Here is a 26,373-nt window from a genome sequence, read left to right on the forward strand (position 1 = left end):
TGCTACTTTGCTGAATTCATTTACTAGTTCTAGAGCTTTTGGGATCTTCTAGGTATAGAATCATATTGTCAGAAAATAGTGCTAATTTAACTTCTTCTTTTCCTACATGTATTCCTTTAATTTCTTTCATCTGTCTAATTGTTCTGGCCATTATTTCAAGAACTATGTTAAATAGAAGTGGTAAAAGAGGGCATCCCTGTCTTGTTCCACTTTTTAGAGGGAATGCCTTCAATTTTTCTCCATTTAGAATGATGTTGGTCTGAGGCTTAGTGTAGATAGCCTTTACGGTGTTGAGATATGTTCCTGTTATCCCTAGTTTTTCTAGTGTACTGAACATGAATGGGTGCTGTATATTATCAAATGCTTTTTCTGCATCTATTGAGATGATCATATAGTTCTTATCTTTAAGTCTATTAATGTGATGAATTACATTTATTGATTTCCATATGTTGAACCAAACTTGCATCCCTGGGATGAACCCCACTTGATCATGGTGCACTATCTTTTTGATATGCATTTGTATTCGATTTGCCAGAATTTTACTGAGAATTTTTGCATCTGTGTTTATTAGAGATATTGGCCTGAAGTTTTATTTCTTTGATGTGTCTTTGTCAGGTTCTGGAATTGGGGTGATATTGGCCTCATATAATGAATTTGGAAGTGCTCCCTCTTATTCTATTTCACAAAATAATTTGTGGAGTATTGGTATTAGTTCTCCTTTAAAGGTTTTGTAGTGTCCATCTGGTCCTGGGCTTTTCTTCAGTGATAGTTTTCTGATGGTATCTTCTTTGTCATTCCTGAAATTGATCCGTTTAAATTGTGTATATAATCCTGATTCAGTTTGGGCAAATCATACAACTCTAGAAATTTGTCAATGCCTTTAATACTTTCTATTTTTTTTGGAGTATAAATTTTCAAAGTAATTTCTAAGTATCTTCTGTATTTCTGTAGTGTCTGTCATGATATTTTCTTTTTCATCACAGATGTTAATGATTTGAGTTTTCTCTCTTCTTCTCTACATTAGCATGGCTAAGGGGTTATTGATTTTAGATACTTTTTCAAAGAACCCACTTTTTGCTTTGTCAATTTTTTAAATTGTTTCTTTTGTTTCAATTTTGTTAATTTCAGCTCTGATTTTAATTATTTCCTGTCTTCTACTGCTTTGGGTGTTGATTTGTCCTTTTTTTCTAGAGCTTTAAGATGTAATGTTAGATCATTTATTTGTTGATTTTTTCTTCTTTCAAGGAATGAACTTTTCTCTTAGAACCGCCTTCATAGTGTCCCAGAGATTTTGATACATTGTATCAGTGTTCTCATTTACCTCTAAGAATTTTTTAATCTCCTCCTTGATGTCTCTTGTAACCCATTGTTCACTCAATAGCATATTATTTAGTCTCCAGGTGTTGGAGTAGCTTTTATTTTTTATTTTATCATTGATTTCTAATTTCATTCCATTATGATCTGATAGAATGAAGGGTATTATCTCTACTTTTTTGTATTTTCTAAGAGTTGCCCTGTGTCATAGTATATGGTTAATTTTAGAAAAGAATCCATGTGCTGCTGAGAAGAAAGTGTATTCATTCTTGAGGGATGAAGTATTCTATATATGTCAGTTAAGTCAAAGTTGTTGATTGTATGATTGTGTTCTATAGTTTCTTTGTTCAGCTTTTGTCTGGAAGACCTATCCAATGGTGAAAGAAGTCTGTTAAAGTCAACCAAAATTATTGTATTATGTTCTATTTGACTTTTGAACTTGACAAGAGTTTGTTTAATAAACGTAGATGCCCCATTTTGGGGGGCATATATATTTATAATTGTTAAGTCTTAACAACAGTATGAAATGTCCTTTTTATCCCTTTTGATTACCTTTGGCTTGAAGTCTACTTGATTTGAAATGAGGATGGAAACCCCTGTTTGCTTCCACAGTCCAAGTGAGTGGTATATTTTTTCCAAGCCTTTCACCTTCAGTCTGCAGATGTCATTTCCTATGAGATGAGTCTCTTAAAGGCAGCATATTGTTGACTCTCTTTTTTTTGTTGTGTTTTTTTTTTTATCTAATCTGTGAGTCTATGTCTTTTGATTGTTGAGTTTAGGCCATTAACATCCAGAGTTATCATTGAGACATGATTTGTATTCCCCATCATTTTTGTTTGTTTTTGGAATTTAATGTGACTTGGTTTCTCCTTTGATTTTTTTTTCTTTAGTGTAATACCTCCCTCTGTTGATTTTCATTGTTGTTTTCATTTCCTCCTCATGGAGTACTTTGCCGAGGATGTTCTGTAGTACAGGCTTTCTAGTAGTAAATTCTTTAACTTTTGTTTATTGTGGTAGGTTTTTCTTTCATCTTCAAATCTAAAGTTTAATTTTGCTGGATACATGATTCTTGGTTGGCATCCATATTCTTTCAGAGCTTGGTATATGATGTTCCAGGATCTTCTAGCTTTCAGAGTCTGTGTTGAAAAATCTGCTGTTATCCTAATTGGTTTCCCCTATATGTAATCTGATTACTTTCTATTGTAGCTTTTAAAATTCTCTTCTTATTCTGTATGCTAGGCATTTTCATTTAAATGTGCCTTGGTGTGGGTCTGTTGTGATTTTTGTATATTCGGCGTCCTGTAGGCTTCTTGAATTTGAATTTCCAATTCATTCTTCATGTTTGGAAAGTTTTCTGATATCATTTCATTGAATAGGTTGTTCATTCCTTTGGTTTGGTCCTCTATGCCTTCCTCTATCCCAAAAACTAAATTTGGTCTTTTTATGCTCTCCCATATTTCTTTAATGATCTGTTCATGGTTTCTTATCATCTTTGCTGTGTGGTCTATGTTCTTTTCAAGATGATTTATTTGATCTTCATTGTCTGATGTCCTATCTTCTAAGTGGTCTACTCTGTTGGTAATGCTTTCATTTGAGTTTTTAATCTGGTTTATTATTTCTTTCATTTCAAGGATTTTTTTTTTTTTTGGTAGAACCTCTATTTCCCTGTTGAGGTGATCTTTTGCTTCTTGGATTTGTTTATGTAGCTCATTGTCGAAGTGATCTTTCACTGCCTGTATTTGTTCTCTTATGTTTTCTTTGGGATCCAAAAACATGTTAACCATGTATATCCTGAGATCTTTCTCTGTCATTTTTTTTATGCTCTAGCTGCCAATTCTTCCAATGATGGGTTGTCTTGATTTGTTTTTGGAACTTTCTTCCCTTGTCTTTTCATGTTGCTCATGTGTCTTCCTTTCTAATTCTGTGGATCTGGTGTGTTATTGTTTTTACCCTATAGATGTGTAGTGCTCTTGTAGGGTTCCAAGATCTCTCCTTCGTGGGGAAGGACAATGTTAACAGACCCCAATATCAACAATACATCACCTATGAACAAATTGTTGTTTTTAAGACATTTAAAGTTTAGTCTCAATGTCCATAAATGTTGGATTCAATTATTATTTAAAATATAATCAGTAGTTTCATAAAAAGGTTTACAGTTTCTGGCAGTGGACAATGAACTGGGGGTCAGGCATAGGGTGATATGTTGAGGGGAGAAGATGAGAGGGTATATAGTTATTATAACTTAGGAAATGTGAAGGAGGAATCTAGTGAAGAGGGGTCGTAGCAGGAGGATAGGAGGTAATTTGGGGTAGACAATTACATGGGAAGACAGTAAAGTACATAAAACAAACACACATATGTTTTTAGAAAAATACATGATGTTAAAATAGTATAATTTGGAGGGTGAAGAAATAAGAAAGAGAAAAAAGGGAAAGAAATAAAGAAAAAGAAGAGAAGAAAAAGAGGGAAAAAAGGCTTATGCAATTCCTCTGTATTATTCAGGTGACTCTGTCCTCAAAGTCCTATTTCATGCAAAGTTCTTGGTTTTACATATGTTGGGGATGTGAGGACCAGAGGATAGAAGGGTAGAAGAAAAAGAAGAAGAGAATTAAAAATACTCTTAGAGATTCGTTTCTTTCTCTTCTCACCCAGTAGATGGGTGGTCTCATCCACTAGGTGTCTCTGCCCTCAGGATGGTGTTGGTAACCAGGGTGTGAAGACTGGACCTGGTGTGGAGCATCTGGAAGCCGGCAGGTTGGGGGAGGTGCTGCCCACCAGTCCCAGCAGGGAATTAGCACCTCACAGGTCTTTTTTTGTGACCACTCGTCTGACTTGAGCCCCTGGTATCATCTCCCTCCCTTGTGTGGAGATTTCCCAGATTCTGATCTCTCTATTATGCTCCAAACTTTAATCCCCTCCCTCTCTTATTTATCAGGTCCCAACTGTGGGACCTCTCACCCCCAGGCTCATACCAGGTGGGCAGCATCCTATTTGCACTGCATTCCTGTCCAACTGAGAGCTGTTCTTGTGTTGGGTGGCCACTGTGCAGGGTTAACGCTGTTAGGGTTGGGGGAGGAATTGGAAATCAGGCACCTGCTCAAATGGCGATCTGATCTGGTGGCCACGCCCCCACAAAATGTCGAGGAAGGTTTTCCAAGATGGAGTCGGTGCCGGTTTGTCCGGTGATGTGGGGGGAGCTGGGCAATGGTCTTGTGCTATGGATAGGTAGCAGCCGAGTGCCCTGCGTGGGAGCAGTGCAGTCTGTGGTTCTGCAGAGGTGCTGACAGGTTTTTCTGCTAAGCAGCTTGTGAGCTGTGTGTGAGCTAGAACTGTGGGCTTTGGGTCTGGAGTCCAGAGACTTACTTGAGCCCAGAGGCTCAATTTCTGTTCGGGTGGTCGCAGTACTGGTGATTTCTGCAAAAATCCATGGCCCCTGGAGACCTGATCTGGGAACTGCCCCCACCTGATATGGTGAGAATGTTGAGCCAAGCTCTGCTTTCAGTGCGGGTGTCTGCTGAGGTTGGGGAAGACTGGCGATTGCATTGTGCTGTGGGTAGGTAGCAGCTGAGTGACCTGCGTGGGAGCGGCGTCAAGTCTTGGCCGTCTGCAGATGTGTTGAGAGTGACTCTGCTAATGTGCCCGCGGAGTCTTGTGTGGACTGGAACTTCGGGTTTTGGGTCCTGCTGGAACACTGAGGCCCGGAGCCCTGCACAGGGTCATAGCGCTGGTGATTTCTGCAGAGAGCAGTTCTATAGAGGTCCTCTAACACTCTCAGAGATGCAGTATTCTGACTAGGTAAGATCTGGATCACATAGCAACACAGAATGCTGCCTCCGTCTGGTCTGCCATCTTGAAACTCCCACCTATTAGACTCTCCAATTCATTCTTCATGTTTGTAAAATTTTCTGATATTATTTCATTGAATAGATTATTCATTGCTTTAGTTTGTAACTCTATGCCTTCCTCTATCCCAATAACTCTTAAATTTAGTCTTTTGATATTATTCCATATTTCTTGAATTCTCTTCTCATGAAGTCTTACCACCTTCATTATGTGGTCTATGCTCTTTTCAAGATTATATATTTTGTCTTCATTGTCTGAGGTCCTGTCTTCCAAGTTATCTAATCTGTTGGTGATGCTTTCTATTGAGCTTTTAATTTGGTTTGTTTTTTCTTTCATTTCAAGTATTTCTGTTTTTTTTTTTTTTCAGAACCTCTATCTCCTTATTGAAATTATCTTTTGCTTCCTGTATTTGATTATGTAGCTCTTTATCAAAATGATCATTTTCTGTCTAAATTTGCTCTCTTATATAATCCTTTAATTCACAGAACATTCTAATTATGTACATCCTGGATTCCTTCTCTGTCATTTCTTCTGCTGTGCTGGCCATGGATTCTAATAATATAGTATCCTGGTTTGTTGGGGGCACTTTCTTCCCTTGTTATGTTTTTTACCCTATAGGTTTGTAGTGCCCCTTCAGGGTTCCAAAACCTCCCCTTTGAGAGGAAACACAATGTTAACAGATCCCAATACAAACAATATACAACCTTCAACCAAATAGCTGTTATTAAGACATTTACAGTTTTGTCCCAATATACAGAAAAGGTGAGTTCAGTTATTATCTACAATATAACCAGTAGGTTTGCTCAAGTGTCTACAGTTTTGGGTGGTGGACAGATAATGGGGGTGAGGTGTAGGATGAGATGTCGAGGGGAAAGGAGGTGAAGATATAGAAAGTGTGAAAGAGGAATCTAAAGAAATTGGTAAGTAGAAGGAGAAGAGAAAGTGATTTGGGGGAAACAGATAAGTAGGAAGAAATAGAGTTTAAGAAACAAACAAACAGAAAAATTGTAAAAAAAAAAAAATAGGAGATTAATGAATATTCAACACAACTGAAATGTAACATTCTTACATCCGAGTCCTTAGTAGCCTAAATCATGCAAAGTATTTGGTTTCACAAATGTTGGGGATATGAGGGCAGAAGAAGAAAGAGGAAGAAAGAAAAAAAATTTTGAAGGAAGATGCAGGGTATGTTTTTGTAGGAGATCAGTATGTTTCCTACTTCCTTTCTTGTCCAACAGGTGAGGTTGTCTGTTGTTGCTGGTATCTCCACCCTCAGGATGGTGAAGGTTATTAGGGTGGGATGGTTGGTCTTGAGTACAGCTCCTGGAAATGGGGCTTAACAGCAGCTAGTTCTCATTGAAATACTGCACCCCAATGATCTCCTCTGGGGCCCTGTTCATGTGATGTGGGCGCCTAGTCTTATCTCCTTATATCACCTGGAGACCCCAAAATTCCTGGCCTCAAATTTAGTCTGTACACTATATCTCACTCATCTCCTCTCTTTCTAGTTCCCCATCAGGAACCTCTCTCTCCAGAGGTCTTGTGGGCTGCACACCTGTCACGGAGAGCTGTTTTCTATTGGCCAGATCCAGACCGGTTTTGTGAGCTGCCGGTTTTGTGACTGGCTATGTAGCCTCAAGTACCGTGCTGGGTTAGCAGCTGCCAGGGGGGAGTTGGGGACCTTTGGATCCTTGATATTGTTTCTAAGCCCGAGCCAGTGTCTGAAGCTGGTAGTTGCCCCAACTAAAGATGGCAAGGAATGTGACCAAGATGGAGGTGGCTGCTTTCAGCCATGGGGTTTTGGGTTGGATGGGGTTGGGCACTGTCACTGAGCAGCGTGTTCAGAGATGCAGTTCTGTGGTGTGCAGGAGTGTGGCTATTGGCTGTCTCTGGACCAAGTGCTCTGTTCCCTGGAGCAGGCTACCGCGTGTAGGGGACTATGGCAGTGGCTGCAGTGAGCCAGATGGAGGCCACCAGAAGAGCCCCACGTTGGTAGATGGTGGTCCACAAAGGAGTGGCAGCCAGAGTTCCTGGAGTGGTCTGTGGCTGGGTGTCCTGTATGGGTGGCCAGCCAATATTCTTGTGCTGTCAGAAGTCCTGTGTGTGTGCTAATATATAAGAAGTCTGAAACCTTTACTACTGAAGGGAGTAGCTATTGTTTTCTGATTCACTACATGTTTTAAGATATTGTTCTTTATCCTAGACTTCATATTTCCTATATATCTTTCATACGAATCATTTCAGGACTATGTGCCAGAGATCTGATACACTGTCACATTAGCCTCACCTGCCACTGCAGCTTCTTGTCTTGCTTTGCATCTGCCTGACCTTCCATTTCTACTTTGAAAGCATTACTTGACAAATATCAGAAAGCAACTTTCTTTGCAGAAAACTTCTTTTTTGCCAGTCACCGTTTTTTCTTTTAATCTTTAGTAAAAATGGCATATTTAGTAGTCTGAGTAGTCTTTCTACTAATTTTTTCATATGATATATATATATACCATATATGTGTGTGTATGTGTGTATATATATATATATATATATATATATATATATATATATATATATATATATATACCATATGAGAGAGAGAGAAAGAGAGAGAGAGACATGATACATACTTTTTCTTTACCATTTTCCACTTACTCATAAGGGAGGAAGTGTGATTTTGAAGTCTAAGATAATTAATAGTCTTTTTATAAGTTTCTCATGCAAAATTACATTTCCATAGAAGCACTTCTGAGAATTAGAATAACAGAAAGTCATTTGAGGGATCATCTGAAAACTGTGACTTCATTCTGCTGGAAGAAGACATTGCCTGAATAATTTGCAAACCTGTTGTCTTCTTTTGCCCTCCGAGGCTCCCATGTTTTATGCAACAAGTACATGATGAATTACAGAGAAGTGAATTTTCAAAAGACATGAATTTTACATTATATTCACGTTTCTCCCCTCAACCACACCAAGGCTCTCTTCTCCATTGTTCTGGGGCTGCGTGGTCTCCTCTAGTGTCTTCATCCCTGCTGCAGTGAACTAACCTGCCACTGCGGCTTATGGTCTTGCTTTATATCTGCCTTATCTTCCCTTTCTACTTTGGATATATTATTCATCAAGTATCAGAAGTCAATTTTCTTTGTGAAAGTTCTTTAAATTCCTTTCTTTTCTATTAATCTTTAGTGTGTTTAGTAAACATAGCATAGTTAGTGGTCTCAGTGTTCATTATGTGGATCTTTTTCTTATTCCTTAATGTATTTATGGGTGACTAGCATTGAAACTGAAGAAGAGATGATCTTTTCCACACCATCATCAGCACTGTCAACTATTAAGTTTCATTCATGAACAGAGTACAACCTCAAGATCATGAAATTTAGCAGACTTGAATATTACCATTTTGTTTATGCTCAATAAATGATTCCTTTGATATCTCTCTTGATTTGTCCTTGACATCTTTTCTCAAACATTATCTATAAGTCTAGTAGTCTATGCTAAAGCAAATAGAGATATTTCAGTTATTATAATGCCTGAATCACAAAAATGTGTTCCTAATCCTCCCATGAGATGGTTGGAAAGACCTACTGCAAGGGTCACGGTCAGTTTAGTTGAAGCATGTTTCATCAAAGTTTCATCAGAGTGAAAGGGATTGCTGAGGTATGTCAAGTCCCAAGCCTATTGATATGTAGGTCACTGAGATCAAATAGATGTGCAGTCTGAAGTACCTAGTCACCATCTTGACTTGGTTCCATGGTGGTGAAAAGCAAGAGGAAATTCTGTGACAAGCTTTTTAACAAGATGTAGTTTTCTAGGAAAATGCGGTCCTTAGAATCTGAGTTATAAAAATCTGAAAATGCTTATATAAATGTTCATAATCTTGCCAATATACCATGGTGAAATGCATGCCATGAGATTTCAGAAGTATTTCTAAAAAGTAAGTCTTATTGGAAAATATCCAAAACAGACCACACACACTGAATCAAACCTTATGCAATGGCTTTTTCATATATACATGTATATTAACATCTATATTTATATTTAGATCTAGCTAAAAGAGAATCGTCACATGCTGATAAAGCTATATAAAAGAAGATAACAATAATTGTAGGTTTTCATTATGATACTATGAATTCAAAATACATGCAAAACAAAATACATTTTCTTAAGATCTTAAGCAAACTTAGAGTGAACAGTTTGGTGCTTAGAAATATTTCTGGAATTAGAAACAATTATTTTTTTTTTTTGCCAAGGACCATATATTTAGGTACAGATCATTAGCAATGCTTTCTCTAAAATTTATTCAGTGAATGGTGCATGCTAACTCTGAGAGTAATTAAAATCCATAATTGTATGGAAAACTTTTCTTTACTTAAATTTTTATTAAGGCACTGGATATATTTCATGTAATTTGAATGCTTCAGGACCATCTGTTATCAAAAGCTTTCCCTGTACAAAGCTTTTAGCAATGTCCTATCTTCTCTCTACTTATCCTTCATTATTGTGTCTGATTCATAACATTAAAACCATCTTAATTTATAGGTTTGCTATTGTAAGTTTGGTGAAATTACCTCTTAAATTGTTTTAATTATTTTATTGTATAATCTATAGAAATAATAAACAGTAGCATCTGTGATTTTAGAATAAGATTTTAGAATTTCTTCAATAAAAGGAGAGACATGGGCTTTCATCTTTGGGCATAGCGTGTAGATGTGGATTAACGCACCGATAGCTCTAACCTGTCCTTTGATAATCTGGCTATCATGCCTGTGTGAGTCACTGATGCTACATCTTTATTAAGAAAAAGGTACTGGGTCATATTGTGGTAGTAAATGTCCTCAAACCTCAGTATCATATTCTCCAGGTTGGCGATCACATGCTGCAGGCTAATGTCTCAACTGAGTTACACACCACCTGACCAGCTCTGCCTTATGTCGCCTTCCTGCCTTTATTGAGGATGACCGGATATTTCTTCAGAAGATTGTTGACCATGAAAGAGAAAAAGCCCAACTTGGTAGAGACACTTTGCTTCTGCTGCTATGTCAAGTGATGCTAAGGCCAATGACAATGGCTTATAGAGTGGACAGTGGTACAATTGGCCAGTAAATCACAGAATAGTGTAGGAGTCATATATTTCAATCACACCCTCTCGAAGTCGCCTGTTTTTGTTCCCATAATGTAATTTTCCATAATATAGTATAAACTAAAAATAAACAAATTGTTCTGTCATATCCAGAATCAATTTCCTACATTGCACCTACTTTAATCAGAGTATAAAAATATCAGATAGTTTAGGTTTTAGTATGGAAGTTTTTTTCTTAATTGTTGCATATAATTGTTTATATTTATTGTGTTGTTGGTAAGCAAAAAGAGCTGCCTCAGACCTTTAAGTGCATGCGAGTGCACGCACGCGCACACACACACACACACACACTACACCACACACTGGCGCTATTAGAGAAGTTACAATGACTTAAAAGTTGCTTTCTGTTTAGTTGGTGTTTTGTTGATAGTGAGTGATGGTTTAGTAGGTGGTTAGAGGGGAATCATCCAGTGCTGCTGCTGGCTCCTTGGCCATCTTTCTCTGGTCTGCTGTAGCCTCTTAGGAGCAATTAGCTGGACGAATGCCTGGGCAGTCCTGTGTCTCCCTAGGAAAGATGTTGGCCTGTCCTGCTAGATGCAGTTGCCCAAAATGTCCTTAAAGTTCAGTCTTTTGAGGCTTAATGAGAGGATTTTCTTTTTTGGTGGTGACCATCTTTTCTACTTTCATTTGAGTGCATGAGAATTTAGATGAGACTCGCCTTGCTGTTGAAAGTCAAGGAAACGTTCGTGCCATTATGATCAATATGGAGTTATTGTTTTTAATATCTTTAGCTCTTCAAGGACATTTTCCTTAGTGGTTTCATTTTAGTATGCTTTCTTTTTTTTCTTTTTTCATTGAATCATATTTGAAAATATAGCTGCAATTAAATTATTTCATTTGAAGCATATTTAATGGTTCTACTCGACAACTATAACATTGCAGGTGTATTCCCTCATTTCCAGAGTCATCGATTTCTTCATCAAGATATAAGAATCTATTTTTCTTTTTCTTTTTTTTTGTAGAATTTCTAAGATATGAGATAACTGAAACACAAAGATTTATCATTATACAGTTCTGTATGGTTTGGTTTCCTCTATGTAATGTGCTACACAGAATACTTTATTTCCAGCTGAAGATAATTATTTTTTAAAGTAACTAAAAAACAAGAAATAGGAACGCACTGACACAAATAGCCAGCAGTAAATTCAGAATGCACAGCAGAATGTTCAAATTAGAGCACATGTCTCCATGCCCAATTACCTAATTTGTAATTGCAACTATTCACTGCATTTGATTCTTCCCTTCAACTCTTTCCTTCCCCTCCCCACAGCTCCTCCCTTGTAGTTTTTATATAATAGCTTAGTAATAAGCCCAGAATGGCTGCATATTTCTTACCCAATTCACTCCACTTCCAAAAATCTATGGTCAAGTTTGCAGGTGGCAATGATGCAAAGCCAGAAGTGCTGTACCTTTATACTTCTCCTGGAAGGTTCTGGATGTGGGCAACTGTGTCAACCATGTGCAGAACAAAAATGCCTATGTTCATAAACAGGTGAAAGACATGTGTGTGTGTGTGTGTGTATGTGAGTAAAGACAGAGAGAGAGAGAGAGAGAGAGAGAGAGAGAGAGAGAGAGAGAGAGAGAGAGAAGCATCCTGACCCTAGAGGTGTAGAGGGGAAAAGCATAAAGAATTAAAACTCAGTATCTAAATATATGGAGAGTGGTAGTGGAGAAATGTGGAAATGTGAGCTCTTTGCTCAAATATTATCACCTAGAGCTAATAAGGTGTTGGTACCTAAAAACCTGAATGATCATATTAAAGAAACATTCAAACTTTTCCAATCTACTGGCTCCAGGGGGTGAAGAACCAGGATGTAGGTTCCGTAGCAGTCGGCAGTGACCATCTGATTCCCTCTGGACTCCACTTGTCAGGGTCGGTTAGGATGCTGGCTAAAAATACAAATTTCAGATTAGTGGCATTTTTTGTGACAAAGCACACCTAACAAAATGTGTTCTCTTAAGGGTTTTAAGTGGAGTTGAATGCATTCAAAATGTGTGCAATATCACCATATCCATCTTTAGAACCCTTTTCATCTTGCAAAACTGAAACTTCATACCCATTAAACAAATCCCCATTTGCCTCTCTCTTCAGCGCCTGTTGTGCTTTCTTTCTCTGAACTTAAATACCCTAGTACCTCCTCAATGTGGAATCACACAGTGCTTTTTTCTTTGTGATTGACTTCTTTTGCTTAAACTAATGTCCTAATGCTTTCTCCATGTTATAGAATGTCAGAATACTCTTCTTTTTTAAGACTAAATAATATTCCATTGAATACATCAGCCACATTTTGCCTATCCATTCATCTGCCAGACACATTTCAATTTGTGTGAACATCAACACCATGTTCATGAATATACGAATGTCTTTTTGAACCCCTGCTTTCAATTCTTTTGCGTATATACCCAGGAATAGAATTAGATCATATCATCATGTGTGTTTGTGCAGTTTTCTGAGGACCACCCTCCTGCTTCTCACAGTGGCTGTCCCTCCTTACATTCTTACCCACAGTGCACAGGGTTCCATCTGTTCTCATCCTAGAGAACACTGGTCACATCTATGGTGTTGACAGTAGTCATCCTGCTACTGTGGGGTGTGTGTGTGTGTGTGTGTGTGTGTGTGTAAAAGACAGAGAGAGGTGTGGTGCGGTGGGGGTGGTGTCTGTCTTATTTTAGGGTTGACTTTCAAATCCCTGATTATTAATCAAGTTGAATAGCTTTTCAGCTGTATATTGGCCTTTTATTTATATAGCTTATTTTGAGAAATGTGTTTTCAAATCCTTTTTTTTTCCATTTTTCGATGGGATTATTTATTTTTGTAGTTGTTAAACTTTAGGAATTCTCTATATCTTCAAGACTTTAATTTCTTGTTAGATATTCAATTTTACATAGACTTTCTCCCATTCTTTGAGTTGGGAATTGACTCTGTTGGCGGTGTCTTGATGCCCAGTTCTTCTGGACATTCAGGTCTCACCTCTTAAAGTCTCCACCATCTCTACACTGTACTGTTTGGCCCAAGGTTTTAACCCATGAATCTTTGAGGTTATAATAAACAAAATCCAAGCCATCACAGGTAGTATTGATATGGTATCTGTCTTCCAGCTCCCAAATTCTGAATGTCTTTCCATTGACTTGACTTCTCAATTTTTTTTTTCCAGGAATGTTTTGTAGCTCCATCATGCGAGTCTTTTACCTACTTGGTTAGTCAAGTATTTCCTGGCTTCATAGAATGAGGTCACAGTGTTCCCTCTTCTTTAGGATTTTGGAAGAGATTGGGAATTGTGCTCATTGAATGGTTGGTAGACTCGGCATTGAAGCCATCTGTCCCATGCCTTTTTCTGATCTTCATCTCCTTGCTAGTTATTGCTCTATTGAGATTTTCTGTTTCTATATAATCTAGTCTTGGTAGGTTTTATATTTCTGAGAATTTGTCTTTTTCATCTGGGTTATTTAGTTTGTTGACAAACTATTGCTCATGATCCTCTCTGATGATCTTTTTATTTACCTAGATTGGTAGTAATGTTCCCACTTCTATATGTTTTTGTTTTTTTTTATTATTTTTAATAATTTGGATGTTTTCTCCTTGGATCTATTTTCTTCTGGCCATTGAGCTAAAATTTGTGATTTATTTTTTTTGCATTTTGAAGAATTATCACATGGTTTAATTGATTTTCTTGATGTTTTTTCTTTTCTTCATTTCAATTGTGTCTGATTTTATTTTTGTCATTCACTTCTTCTAGTTTTGGGTTAGTTTGATTTTCTTTTCTTCAGTTCCCTAAGTTGCTAAAAGTTAGGTTGTTGACTGAAGGTCTTTCTTGTTCATTAGTGTATGCATTATAACCTTTTCCAGTAGCATTGTTTTTACTGTGTCCATAGTTTTGGTATGTTGTGTTTTCACTTTGGTTCATCTATAAGTATTTTCTAATTTCTCTTTTTTTAATTTTTAATTTTTCAATTACTTAAAAGCATGATATTAATTTCCACCGATTTTTGAGTTCTCAAATTTTCTTTCCATTATTTATTTCTAGCTTTTCCCCATTTGGTTTGGAGAAAATATTTTATATGATATCTATTTTTTTAAAACCTAGTGAGGCTAAATTTGTGTTCTAACAAATGTACTATTATGGAAAATGTTCCACGAACACTTGAAAAGATGCCATGTACTACTGAGGAGAATGTTATGTATTTATTAGAACTTGTTGGTGTATTGTGTTAATTTCCTTATCTTCAATCTGGTTTTCAGTATCCAAGGGTTGGGCATGATAGCTCCAACTGTTTTTGTCAATTTTTGCTTTATGTGTTTTGATCACCTGTTATTAGGTACAAAAATGTTTGGTATGTTGAATGTTTTATTAATATATAATTACTTTTATTGACTCCTATAATGTTTTTATATTCAAAGCCTATTTCATCTGATTTTAGTATAGGCACTCTGTTCCTCTTTTCTTACTATTTGAATGACATATCTTCCATTCTTTGACTTGCAATGTGTTTGAGTCTTTCAATTTAAAGTGAGTGTTGTAGACACACTACAGCTGAATCTTTTACTTACCTCTGTCTTTTGGTTGGAGAGTTTAATCTGTGCACACTTCAAGTGATTATTGATAGAAGGACTTCTGTAATTTTGCGTTTTTATATGCTTTAGAGACTTTTTATACCTCATTTTCTACACTGCTATCTTCTGTTCAGTGGATTTTTAGTGAAACATTTAAACTCCTTTCTAATTTTCTTTTTTGTATATTCTTTTTTTTCTATATTTTGTGGTTGCCATGGTGATCACATTTAATATGCTAAAGTTATAACACTGTAATTTGAATGCATGCCAGATTAACTTCAGTAACATACAAAAACTTTTTTTCCTTTAACCGCTCCATCCCCACCCCTTTCAGTTGTTCATGCTACAAAATTATATCCTTACACATTGCATGTCCCAAATATAAACTAATGATATTTTTGATACATTCATCTATTAAATTATGCGGAAAACAAAATGGGATGGTGCGAATCAAATTTACAATACCAGTTTTTAGACTAATAAATTTTGTAAATGTTTTGGTGTCTTAGGTCATGGAAAAAACAGGAAGTGGAGCTTTGCCTCTGGCAGTATCCTAGCCAATGAGGTTTATCCGAGCTGCGATTATTACTTATAGAAAACAGAAAGTAAGGTTGCACAGTGTTGTGATAATGCTAGCTTTTAAAATTGCTCATAAATTTACCTTGAGTGGGCCTTTAATTTCTTTTTATAGCTGTATAATTAAGGTTGTTTCCTTTCAACTTGAAGGACTTCATTTAGTGCTTCTTGAAGGAAAGATCTAACAACTCCCACAGCATTTGTTTATTGGGGAATGTCTTCATTGTCTTCACTTTGAAGGACAGTTTTGTTGGATATAGGATGCTAGCTTGGTAGTATTTTTATTTTAGCACTTGGTATGCATTGTGATTTTTATTTGAATACTGGATATGAATAATGTGCTTGCTCTAGAATTCAGATGCCCTCTTCTTTCCCAGAATTTTCTGTATTTGTTTTTACATCCTGGTTTTGTCGTGGTCTTATAGACTGCCTTTGCGCCAGAGCATTAGTAACAGCCTGAGTTGTAAACTTGTCGTCCTCTTAAGCCTCTTCTGAGCCTGTCTTCCTACTACCTATACTTGCCAACTTTCTAAGTCACTTTAACTAGACAGTTGCTTTTGAATGTTCTTGTCTTCAGTATCAGGCTTCCCATGGAGAAAAAGAAGGAAAATGAAGGGAAGACCTTTAGATACCCTGGAAGTCTCCTCAGCCGGCAGAGAGGAGCTGGCAGCTGGGGGGAAGTTGCAACAACAGTGGTCACTACATCTTTTGTCTGGGAACAGAAGTGGTAGGCAGGAGCCTCAGCAGAGACTCCCCATATTGGGGATGTGAGAGCAGCAGGGTCTTTTTATGCACAACCAGATTCCTCATATCTGTGGTGGCTGCTCCAGGCAGAAGTGCAAAACTGCCTGCCAAGAAGGTGAGAAATGCAGGTCAATTGCTGTCATTGTGCTCAGAGCTCAAATTTACCAGAATTAACTATGATTTATAGTCCAGGTCTTCCTCTGGAAGTTGCTTTCAGTAGACTCCAGAGTTTCAACACTGTTATATCTGAAAGGTTCTGCCAGCGCAATTTCCAACCATGAGCCAGGACTGGTTTTTGTTAATGCTAACTCTACCCTCTTCCCAGAGTCCTCTCTTCCCAAACTTTTTATGTCTTTGTTTTCTAGGATTGAAGCTCAATGCTCCATCTTAAATATTTGTCTGAGTGACTCTTTTTTATTTTAAGTTTTCAAGCAAGAATTATCTGTCTCTGTCCTAGTATAAAATAAAAAGCACCATGTAAATCCAGCTCTGTGTGGTTCTCATATAATTTATCTTCCAAACCCAAACAACATCGAGTACAAAGAGGTGCTATCAGCAATTCATCTTTAACAGCAGAAATAAACTAGGACTATCTGAGACAGTGTACTGAGAATAGCTTAGTGATTTGGGAAATTTCTTTAAGGGATAGCACTGAGATTTTTGACCAATTTTTTTGCATGTAAATTCATATTGAAGTGACATCTACAAAGTTCCAAGCATCCATATGCAACAACATAAAGACATTTCTTTGTTGAAGATTTTATAGAGATCACAAAAGAATGATGGCAGACATATTGACTCCATCTTATGTCTTATAAATTGCAATCATTTAAATATGTTGGTTATTATTTTGCAGATTCATTGTGTATAACATACAGTAACTTGCTGATAATAACTCCCATTCCTGAACCTCCTGCCCTGGTGGAATCTTGTAGCCAGAACATGGTGTCTTCTTACACCATTCAAGATTCATCCGTCCTCTTTTGTAAATTCTGGCTGCACTCAGTTGCTCCATACCACCTTCCCCAGCATTGATCTCTTCTTTGTGTTAGATCTAATATTAGTATTTTCAGAGAGTCATGTTTTTTCATTGGCAAGTACTCAAATAAAACTTTATGACCAAGTCTTCTGAGCTGTGGCCAACTTGGCTTCTTCAAATGAAGTGCATTTGCCATAGAGCCATTGTATATTGGGAAGCATGTGTGTGTCTATGTGAAAAATGATGTCTTAAATGTTTTGTGGGGAAAAAAGAACCATTCAGATTGAAGTGAATGCTAAATTGGTTTTCCATTTGGAAAAAAAAATTACATGCTAGAATGCTGTTTGTGTAAAAGCATTAAGGGTCTCACCCTAAAGGAAGCACCTCGGGGGATATTCTGTTAGCTATCATTGTTTATGGGCAAATACTCATTCTTAGAAGACTTGGGTACTGATAAGAACTTGTAAAAAGAACAGCAGTAGATCTCAAACTGTGCCTCTGTGGGGGGAAATGTTCTTGGGTCACCAGTCTGTTACTATAGATTGACTGATTCAAACAGTATAAGGGGGCACAGATCACCATGATTAAAATGTTGCAAAGCAGAATTGTCCTCTTTGAATTCATCACCCGATTGATTCACCCACATTGATTTAATAGAAAAATAAATATCCCAGTTCTAAGCCTTGAAGTCACCTATGTGTTGGAATTCTGGTTTTCCTCTGAAGTGGTGGGAAGTAGCCATGGATATATGTTTCTCAGGCTGATTCAACTATCTTTTCTTATTTTTAGTCTATGGTTGGTTGTATTTTCTGTACTTCTCTTTTTCAGGTAGATTGAAGAACTTTCTGGGGTCCTGCCTGCCACAGCTTCATAGTGGCTGTCCAGTGTCCCTCGTGGGCTTAGTTAGAGACAGGTGTATGAAATGATCCTGAGAAGGTGCAAGATTCATGCCACCAAAGCATGGAGAGCACTTGTCTTCTGTGCAAGGGGGAGAGAACCTCAGGTCTGACTTAGACATGGAGTTTTAACTTCTATGCCCTGTGACATGTTCAAATTGCCTCTCTTGCTTTATAAATTTTATTCATAGATATTAAGTTTTTTTTTTATTATGGCTAATGAACCCCCATATTCCATTTGCTTGATCTTGTTTTGATGAGTGACTTACGTTGCTCTTGACAGGTAGCAGATACAAGATTGCATTGCCCAAACATAAAAGGACATCCTTGCAATAAGATGAAAGGCAAAGAAAAATAGGCCTCTGACAACAGAGAGCACCTGCATGTACATTAAAAAATTCTGGCTGCCATCCAGACCATGTGCTTTATCAATAAGATGCCAATGAGGTGGATGTGTCACTACTTTCCATTTTGTCATGCCTGTTTCGTTTAGATGTGGCTTTTGGCCATTTCTGTATAATTTTAACAAAATGGATTTAACTCCATAAAAAACGTCCAGGAAGTAATTTGCCATGACACATTTTAAAGCACATGTTATCTCTGATGACAGCATGTTTTGTAGTTAGATCTTGGGAGAGGAAGCAGAGGGAAAAAATGATGGGAGCTAATGTAAAATTATCCTATCTGTGTCCTCTTGGGCTGGTCATCTGTCCTCTGAATCCTAATTACCCCTTTAGTTCTCACACCTGCCATTTCCCCAAAGCTATTACTGAGCAGAAAGTGCAGCTTAGCATTTTCAGTTCTGATAGAAAATATTATTTCTGTGCAATCACGACTGTGAAAATGAATGAGTTCAGCATCAAACGTTTCTTTGATAGAAAATTAGCCTTTGGTTTTAGGGCTACATAAAACAAAATGGAATTTGGGCAATGGATTTTTAAACTCAAACATAAAACATACCCTCAACTAATTCAAAATGCTATAGATTCAATGATATCAAACATCTCTACTTCTAGGCTGAGAAGCGTGGGGAAGGTCCTGGTGGGCAGCTGAGCAGTGGTGCCGAGCCTATGGCTGTGTAAGTTAGAGCTAAACTTTGCAGTGAAGACTCCGAAAGGTACTCAAGGATATTTTTTGAGATCTTTATCACATATTCTGTACAAAATTAAATGCATTTTTTTTTTGTTCCTATGCAATGGTGGCTTCAGATAGGCAGTCTTTGTATTCTTTGTAATTTGTTTTCCTCAATCCAATCCCGTTTCCTTGGTGGAAATGGAGTTTTTAAATATAGCAAAAGCAAGTGGTATTAATTTAGAGAGTTGCTAAAAGTGAAAATTATGCAAATGTAGGTGATATTCACTAATAACAGCAGGCACTTATTTTGGGGGTCAATAGTATGTCCTATAAGAGTGTATGAGGTCGGCCCTTTATTGGAAGGAGGAAGCAAAGAGCAGACACAGAAACAGGAGAATTCTGCATCAATTGGATTCCTTTTATTGTAGAGTCACTGTAAAGTGATGAACAACCAGAGACGCTATCATTTTTCCTTTGAAATTCTTACTAAGAGCAAAGGAAAAGAAAAAGGAGGAAAGAAAAAAGAAAAAAAAGGGGAAGGGGAGTGAAGGAAAGAAATCTTTCATCAAAAAGGAATTCTTTGATGACGAACATCTTGAAGAAGTTATTCTATTGAGTTTGACCCTAATATGCAGATTTTAAGTACTTTTGCTTAAAAAGGTGTCACTTTTCATGACTCATAGCCTCAAGAGTTAGAACCTGGTTTCTACTCTAGCATCATGAAGACTGGCAGGCCACCAGCAGGTGCTAGTTCCCACAAAGCTACAGGTGCACATCTCCTCTCCCATGCAACATTGCTTAGATGCTTTTGTTTGGAATTGTGAACACTGACATGTGTGCAGGAAGTTAGCTCAAGTGAAGTCCACATTTGTAGCTTTTACATCCCAACTTCTCCTCCTAAGGAGTGTGTGTAGGAGAAAAGAAGAGTTGACAATGTGAAATTCAGAAGAAGTCTTTATCAGGACCTAAGTGATTTTGCTTTGTCTTGAATCCACATTTATTGCCTTTCTTAATTCCAGTAATTCTTGAAGAGAACAGATCAAGCTTTATATTTTAATTAGTTTTTTTTTTTAGTGCTCATGGTCTTGAAGATGAAAAGTAAAAAAATAAAATAAAAATGAAATTCTATGGATCTGTGTGAAAGAGGAGAGGGCCAAGGTTGTTTTGTGATTAGCATTTATATTGTGCAAGAGTAAATGACAAACTTGAGATTAGATTTGTAATATGGAACCAAATGAGCTAGAAGGGAAGCATAATATTTTGAATTAGAGATAATAAATCAATGTCTCATATAAATCAGTGAGTACAAAAAGAGAATATGTAAGAGCAAAAAAGTTGGAGAAATGATATTTTTTAACCAATTACAAGATCTGCAAACAAGCTTGTGCCATCACTTAAATATTAGTCAATTCTAAGGCATAACCAAGTTTGTTGTGTTTTTTTTTTTTTTTCATTTGTGAGGATCTTAGCAACAAGAGCTTGCCAACAAACTAATTGACTGGCATTCTAAAATTATAACTGCAATTACAATATCCTCATGTCCATGCTACTATGCATTATGAAAAGAAAATTGATATTTTGCTCTATGTTCTAATCATCTTCAAATTGGGAAAATCATACTATATTAACAAAAAAATCTCATTAAATAACTTTTAGCCTAGTCTAATTTTTTAAATCAATCGATTTCATTTAGGGAATAACTTTGAGGTTTTTTTCTTCTTTGAAATTGTGTCTTTGAAATCAATGTTTACATGGTTCTTTAAAGATAAAAGAGTCTGTCCATGAAATAAGAGTAAACAGTCTACAATTATAAAATCACCTAAGTTTATTTAATCTCCTTATGAATATGTATTTTAAAATAAGCTGAGTATAGAAACATAGACATATCTGTGTAAAGATACAGGCACATTCAGGAAGAGGAATCAATCCTCAAAGACCTATAGAAATATGAATCTCAAATGTGTGCAACATATTAAAGCTGTCAGGCCCCATGAAATGTTCAATATTTATAGATCGACTTGTATTTCTGGGTGGGCCAAATTCCCACATCTTGTTTTTATTTGTTTAACAAGACTAAAAGGAAATTTAAAGTACTTAGACCATACTCTTTATGGACCTCAGAGAACACCGTAAAGGGCATGATCATATTGATTACTGTGGGCTGCGAATGTTCGAGGTGCTGTAACTGTGACAGAATTCTCCCCATTGCACCCATCATGGTGCTTTCAGTTTGCCCCCTTGTAGGAATGTGACAACTTCTTTCCCAGTTCCTTTTTATACGGTTTTGCCAATACAGCACCAACGAACTCCCTGCTCTGCTGGGTGAGGGTGTCCTGGAGAGACGACCTACCCTGACCATCTAAATGTGGTTCCCAGCTCCTGATGGTTCCATGAATCCCTAGTACATCTGTAGTGAGTTCCCCTCTGAAATCTAATTTAGCAGGTTAATTGCATGGGGACTCTGAGTAACAGTGGCTGCGGCAACAGGACAGCGAGTGCCTTCTAGAGAATGGTAATGTGAGTGAGGGGATTGTCCTCCTTCTGCCCCAGTGGCAAGGATCACTACCCCAGAATGAACCTTTTCCCGTGAGAATAGATGTAACCTTGGGATCTTGCTCAACACAGAGCTTCAGAAAGCTATTATACCTGAATCTGGATGACAGGGAATGAGAAGCTGCGTGGTATGGCTACCACTTAGAACCCATTTCCCTCTGCCTCTCACCAAGCGTTGTTTCAAAGGAAATTTCTGCCCACCAATGAGCATAAATGGGTTTATTTGTAATGATATTCTTAAATTTTATGCCTTAAGATGACTCTTGGCTCCACGAACAACAACAACAACAAAAAAATATAGAATATATGGAGAAAATATAAGTGATAGGGCTGGAGGTGCAGCACAGTGGTAGAACACTTGCCCAGTGTGTGCAAGACCCTGGGTAGGATTCTCAGAACTCACTGCAAACAAAAATAAATAAATAAATAGTTGAAAGTAAAATGAAAAATGTGGGAGCCAGAAACCTAGCAGAGGAGTTATGGGTAAATGGAGAAAGGTTCAGGCAGGCTGGGCCATGAGCTGTGTCTTGCTTGCTTCCTCTGGGCACTGAAGATGTCAGCATCATTCACAAGGTGGGCACCAAGCAACAGCTGCTTATAGTAGGAAATGGGTGTGGACTGCCCATATGAAAACTGATGCTGAGGAAAGGTGCCACTGGCCACTGGTGGGATCAAGGATTACCTAGGAAAGAGGAGGAAGCAGACGTTGTGTAGGTAAGAGGGGATCAGCTGCCTGCTACATCTTACTAAGGGCATGAGTTATCCCAAGACCACAGTGAAAAGATAGCAGGACTATGGGATCTGGCTCTGGACTGGAGACTGCAGGACAGGCATGGAGAAGGTCAAGTTGAAGCAGAAGCCTGGTCTTCCAGGGACAAGAGCACATTTGAGAGAAAAGAAGAGAGGAGATCCACGCATTCCAGGTGAAATAGACAGAACAATGTAAGAAGGTGTTTTAGTCAGATTTTTCTTTGCTGTGACTAAATGACCTGACAAGAAGCATTCTACAGAAGCAAAGTTTGACGCTCACTGTTTCAGAGGTCTCAGTCCATAGATGGCCAACTCCATTACTTTGTGCCTGAGGTGGGACAGAACATCATGGCTGAAGGGTGTGGGGGAGGAAAGTGTCCAACAGTACTTGGCCATCAGGAAGCAGAGACAGACCACACATCACCAACAAAATATAAAGTCTAAGAGATGTCCCCAGCAACCCTACCTCTTTCACACCTTACCTGCCTACAGTTAACCCCAGTTAACCCCCTCAGTGGATTAGCACATAGATTAGACTAAGACTCTCCTAACCCAATCATCTCATCTCTAGACTTCCTTGCTTTGCCTCATGCATGAGCTTTTCAAGAACTCCTCTTATCTAAACCATAACAGAAGGCTCTAAATATGTTGAGTATTCATAATAATAAAAATAAAAAGATATACCATCATTTTCTTATTGCTGCTATGGAATATTGATGCAAAAATTACACAAATTTATTAACTGACAGTAGACTAGAAGTCATCTAACATCAAGATGTGGCTGCTCGTCAAAATGTGGCAGGGTTGCTTTCCTTTGGGATGGTGCTGGGGGAAATACCTCCCGCCTTTCCAGCTTCCAGTCACCTGCTCCTGGCTTATGCTCCATCTGAAATTGCATCATTGCAACTGTGCTGCCCTCGAGGTGCCTGCTCTCTATTTCCCACGGTCCCACCTCCCACTTTTAAAGAATTGAATTATATTGCACCCGTCTGGATAATCCAAACATATTAACTTAATCGCATGCACAAAGTCATTTCTGCCATGTAAATTAACATGTTTACCTGTTCCAGGGACAAGGTCATGCACATGTTTTGGGAACTAGAGGAAAGGGGAGGCCTTGATGTGTCCCCTCACCTCTCAAACAGATTATAAAATAAATCTATGCATAAATGAATTGATAGCTATAGGAAATAATCAGGTATGTGTATTAAAAATGAAAGATCATAAAAATACTTAATAGAGAGTTGCTAGAGTGGATACATTGAGGAAGAAACTCCCCCATGGTATCACATCTGTGATATGTTAAGGTGCACACCAAGGATGTACGTGCACTTGTGTGCACACACCTCTCCACACACACACAAGAACGTCTCAAAGGTCTGAGGGACAGATTCAGAGTTTCTAACATACCAAGGAAGTTCAAATCAAAAGGATGGAGAGAATACAGGAGAATCAATAATGAAAAGTGGGGAGATGTTCTCTAAATGGAAAATATGAGCCTTCAGACTGAATGTGCATGTCTAGTACTGAAAAAAGAAATGAACATAAATTCAACACAATGGCACAAAGAAATAAAATTGCAGAACATCAAAAATCCATATTCCTTTTCAGTTAGACAAGAGGAATAATTTCCAGAAATCTATTATACAACATAGTGACTATAGCTAATGGCAATTTATTGTGTTTTGGAAATCGCTGAGGAGATTTTAAGTGTTCTCACCATTTAAAAAAAAGATTTAGTATGGGCAATAATGTATGTATTAATTAGATCAATTTAGCCATTCCACGATGTATACACATTTCAAAATAGCATACTGTACATGACAAAATATATAAAATTTTCATTTAAAAAATTTTTTAAATGTTAAAAATATGTTTAAAAACTTAAGAGAAACATACTGTTAAAAGCTGACCATAAAGAAATAATGATTAGACTTTTCATCAGCAATCAAATTTTTTAAAGGAAATAGGAAAATATCCAAATGCCTTGGCAAAAAACACACAAAAATTATCAATGTCAACAAGTCTTGTGAACTTAGAAGTTTATACTTAGATGAAGCGTCCATAGGAGGGAGGACAAAATGAAGTACATTCTGTCTTATGGCTCTGCACCTTTCCTTGTGAGCTCACTTTATTTTTGTGCAAGCAGTTTTCTTAGTATGACTTTCAATTCCTGAATATTGGATTTCACGTAGATACAGACATAGGTATTTGTCCAGTCACTGATTTGAGGTACAGGAGCGGAGAACATATTGGTAGTGAAGATGAGCTCAGGTGGTGGGTGCATGAGGGGTGCCTCTCCCTTGCCGAGGTCTTCTCAAGGTGATAGGAGGACAAGTGATACCAAGAGACCTCTTGACCAAAGAGGCTGAACTGACATAAGTTAAAAGAACTGTGTAACACTAAATAGCCATGGTCACAGGCCAGGGAACATCCATTTCACTGAAACAAGTTTATCACAAAAAATGGCCAACAAGTTGATGGTTTTAAGCTGAGAGTACTATTGAGAACCTGTGGGTTTCTAATGAATTGAAATATTCTGAATATTATTGGGAAGATGGAAAAGAAGTTTCCCTGGATCAGGACCAAGAATTTACTATATTCTACTGATTGTCCATGTGTTCATGTTTGGGATTCATGTAAATATTGGATATTGGATAAAATACCAAATAGACCTTCACTCGAGCCAATGCTACCAACCTGCTGGTGGTGATTTGAAGTCTTGAGTTGGGAAAGATGTGCGTGTAAACTCAGAAAGCAGAATCTACTAAATTATAGTGCCAGTTTCAGGCATCCAACCTCAAAACACTGGAGTGGGAGGAATGGCCACATGGATCTTGAGCCACTGTGGTTGTTCCATAGTTTGGGGTAAACGTTCAACAGTAAGTTCTCATGGTTGGTTGGGGAAAGACTTACGCGCAGTCTTTGCCAATTTCCCTTATGTAGGTAGTCCAGCATGGCTGATTCACTCACAAGATGCCACTGGGTTCTGAGCCCAGTTGGTTGCTGCTACCTGGTGTGAATTGACCCCAGCACACCATTGGTCTGGTGACTGAATTCTGTATCTCAAGTGGTTACCATTTGGTCACCCAAAGGTGAATAAAGTATAGGTGCAGAAAAGTTTGAGTTTAGGTCACATAATGTTTATAAAAAAAACAATAGGAATGGTCTGCGGTTTGCATAATTGAGACTGTGAGGAATGGTTGGAGAAATGTCTACACTTTAGAGAGAAGAGAGTTAAAGAGTGATTTCATCATTTTTGTGTTTATACTGCCTTTATTTGGGGGGAAGGGGAAGAGGAAAATCAAATCAAGATAACTGTAGACTTAAATATTCCCCCTTTCCTACCTCATAGTTGTATGTTGTATTAAAAATGATTTTGGTGAAATACACATAAGACTTTTTTTCTTTTGGATTGGCAGGTGATCCAGTCTTCACACCTTGAATCTGGCTCACTTTTACAGTATAGGGTGGATTATGCAAAGATAGTCCCAGGGAACAACTTTTGAGGCTAAATAATCCAACAGAGCTTAGAAAAGGCAAAGGCAGGAACTCCTCTATTAATTATTGGAGTTGGAAACCTCAATCCTTACCCAATTCTGCTCCCTCCACGTGGTTCAAAACTCTTATGTATTGTCACTGTGCAAGTTCTTTGAGATTTGTTAGCCCTCCTTTCTAGCCCATGGCCTACTTCAAGCTATTCTCCATGGTATGTCAACCTTTTCTTATTTCAATTGAAATAAGCACTGGATAAATGAATAATAATTTGGCCACCATCTGAAAATTCCTCCAACCTAACATTCCCTTTCCCATTGTGATTCTCTGAGTGAAAATGGGAAATATTTTAAGTCAATTTTTACTGTTATAAATGCAAGATTAGATATCCTCTGCATACTTCCATTAGTTCAATATGGACAATTATACTATTTCCAAGAGGTTATCAAGTATAGTTGGCATTCAA

This window comes from Marmota monax, unplaced genomic scaffold, assembly GCF_021218885.2.
Source record: "Marmota monax isolate L192 unplaced genomic scaffold, Marmota_monax_Labrador192_F-V1.1 WCK01_AAM20220418_F8-fsc00026, whole genome shotgun sequence".
NCBI classification, from domain to species: Eukaryota; Metazoa; Chordata; class Mammalia; order Rodentia; family Sciuridae; genus Marmota; species Marmota monax.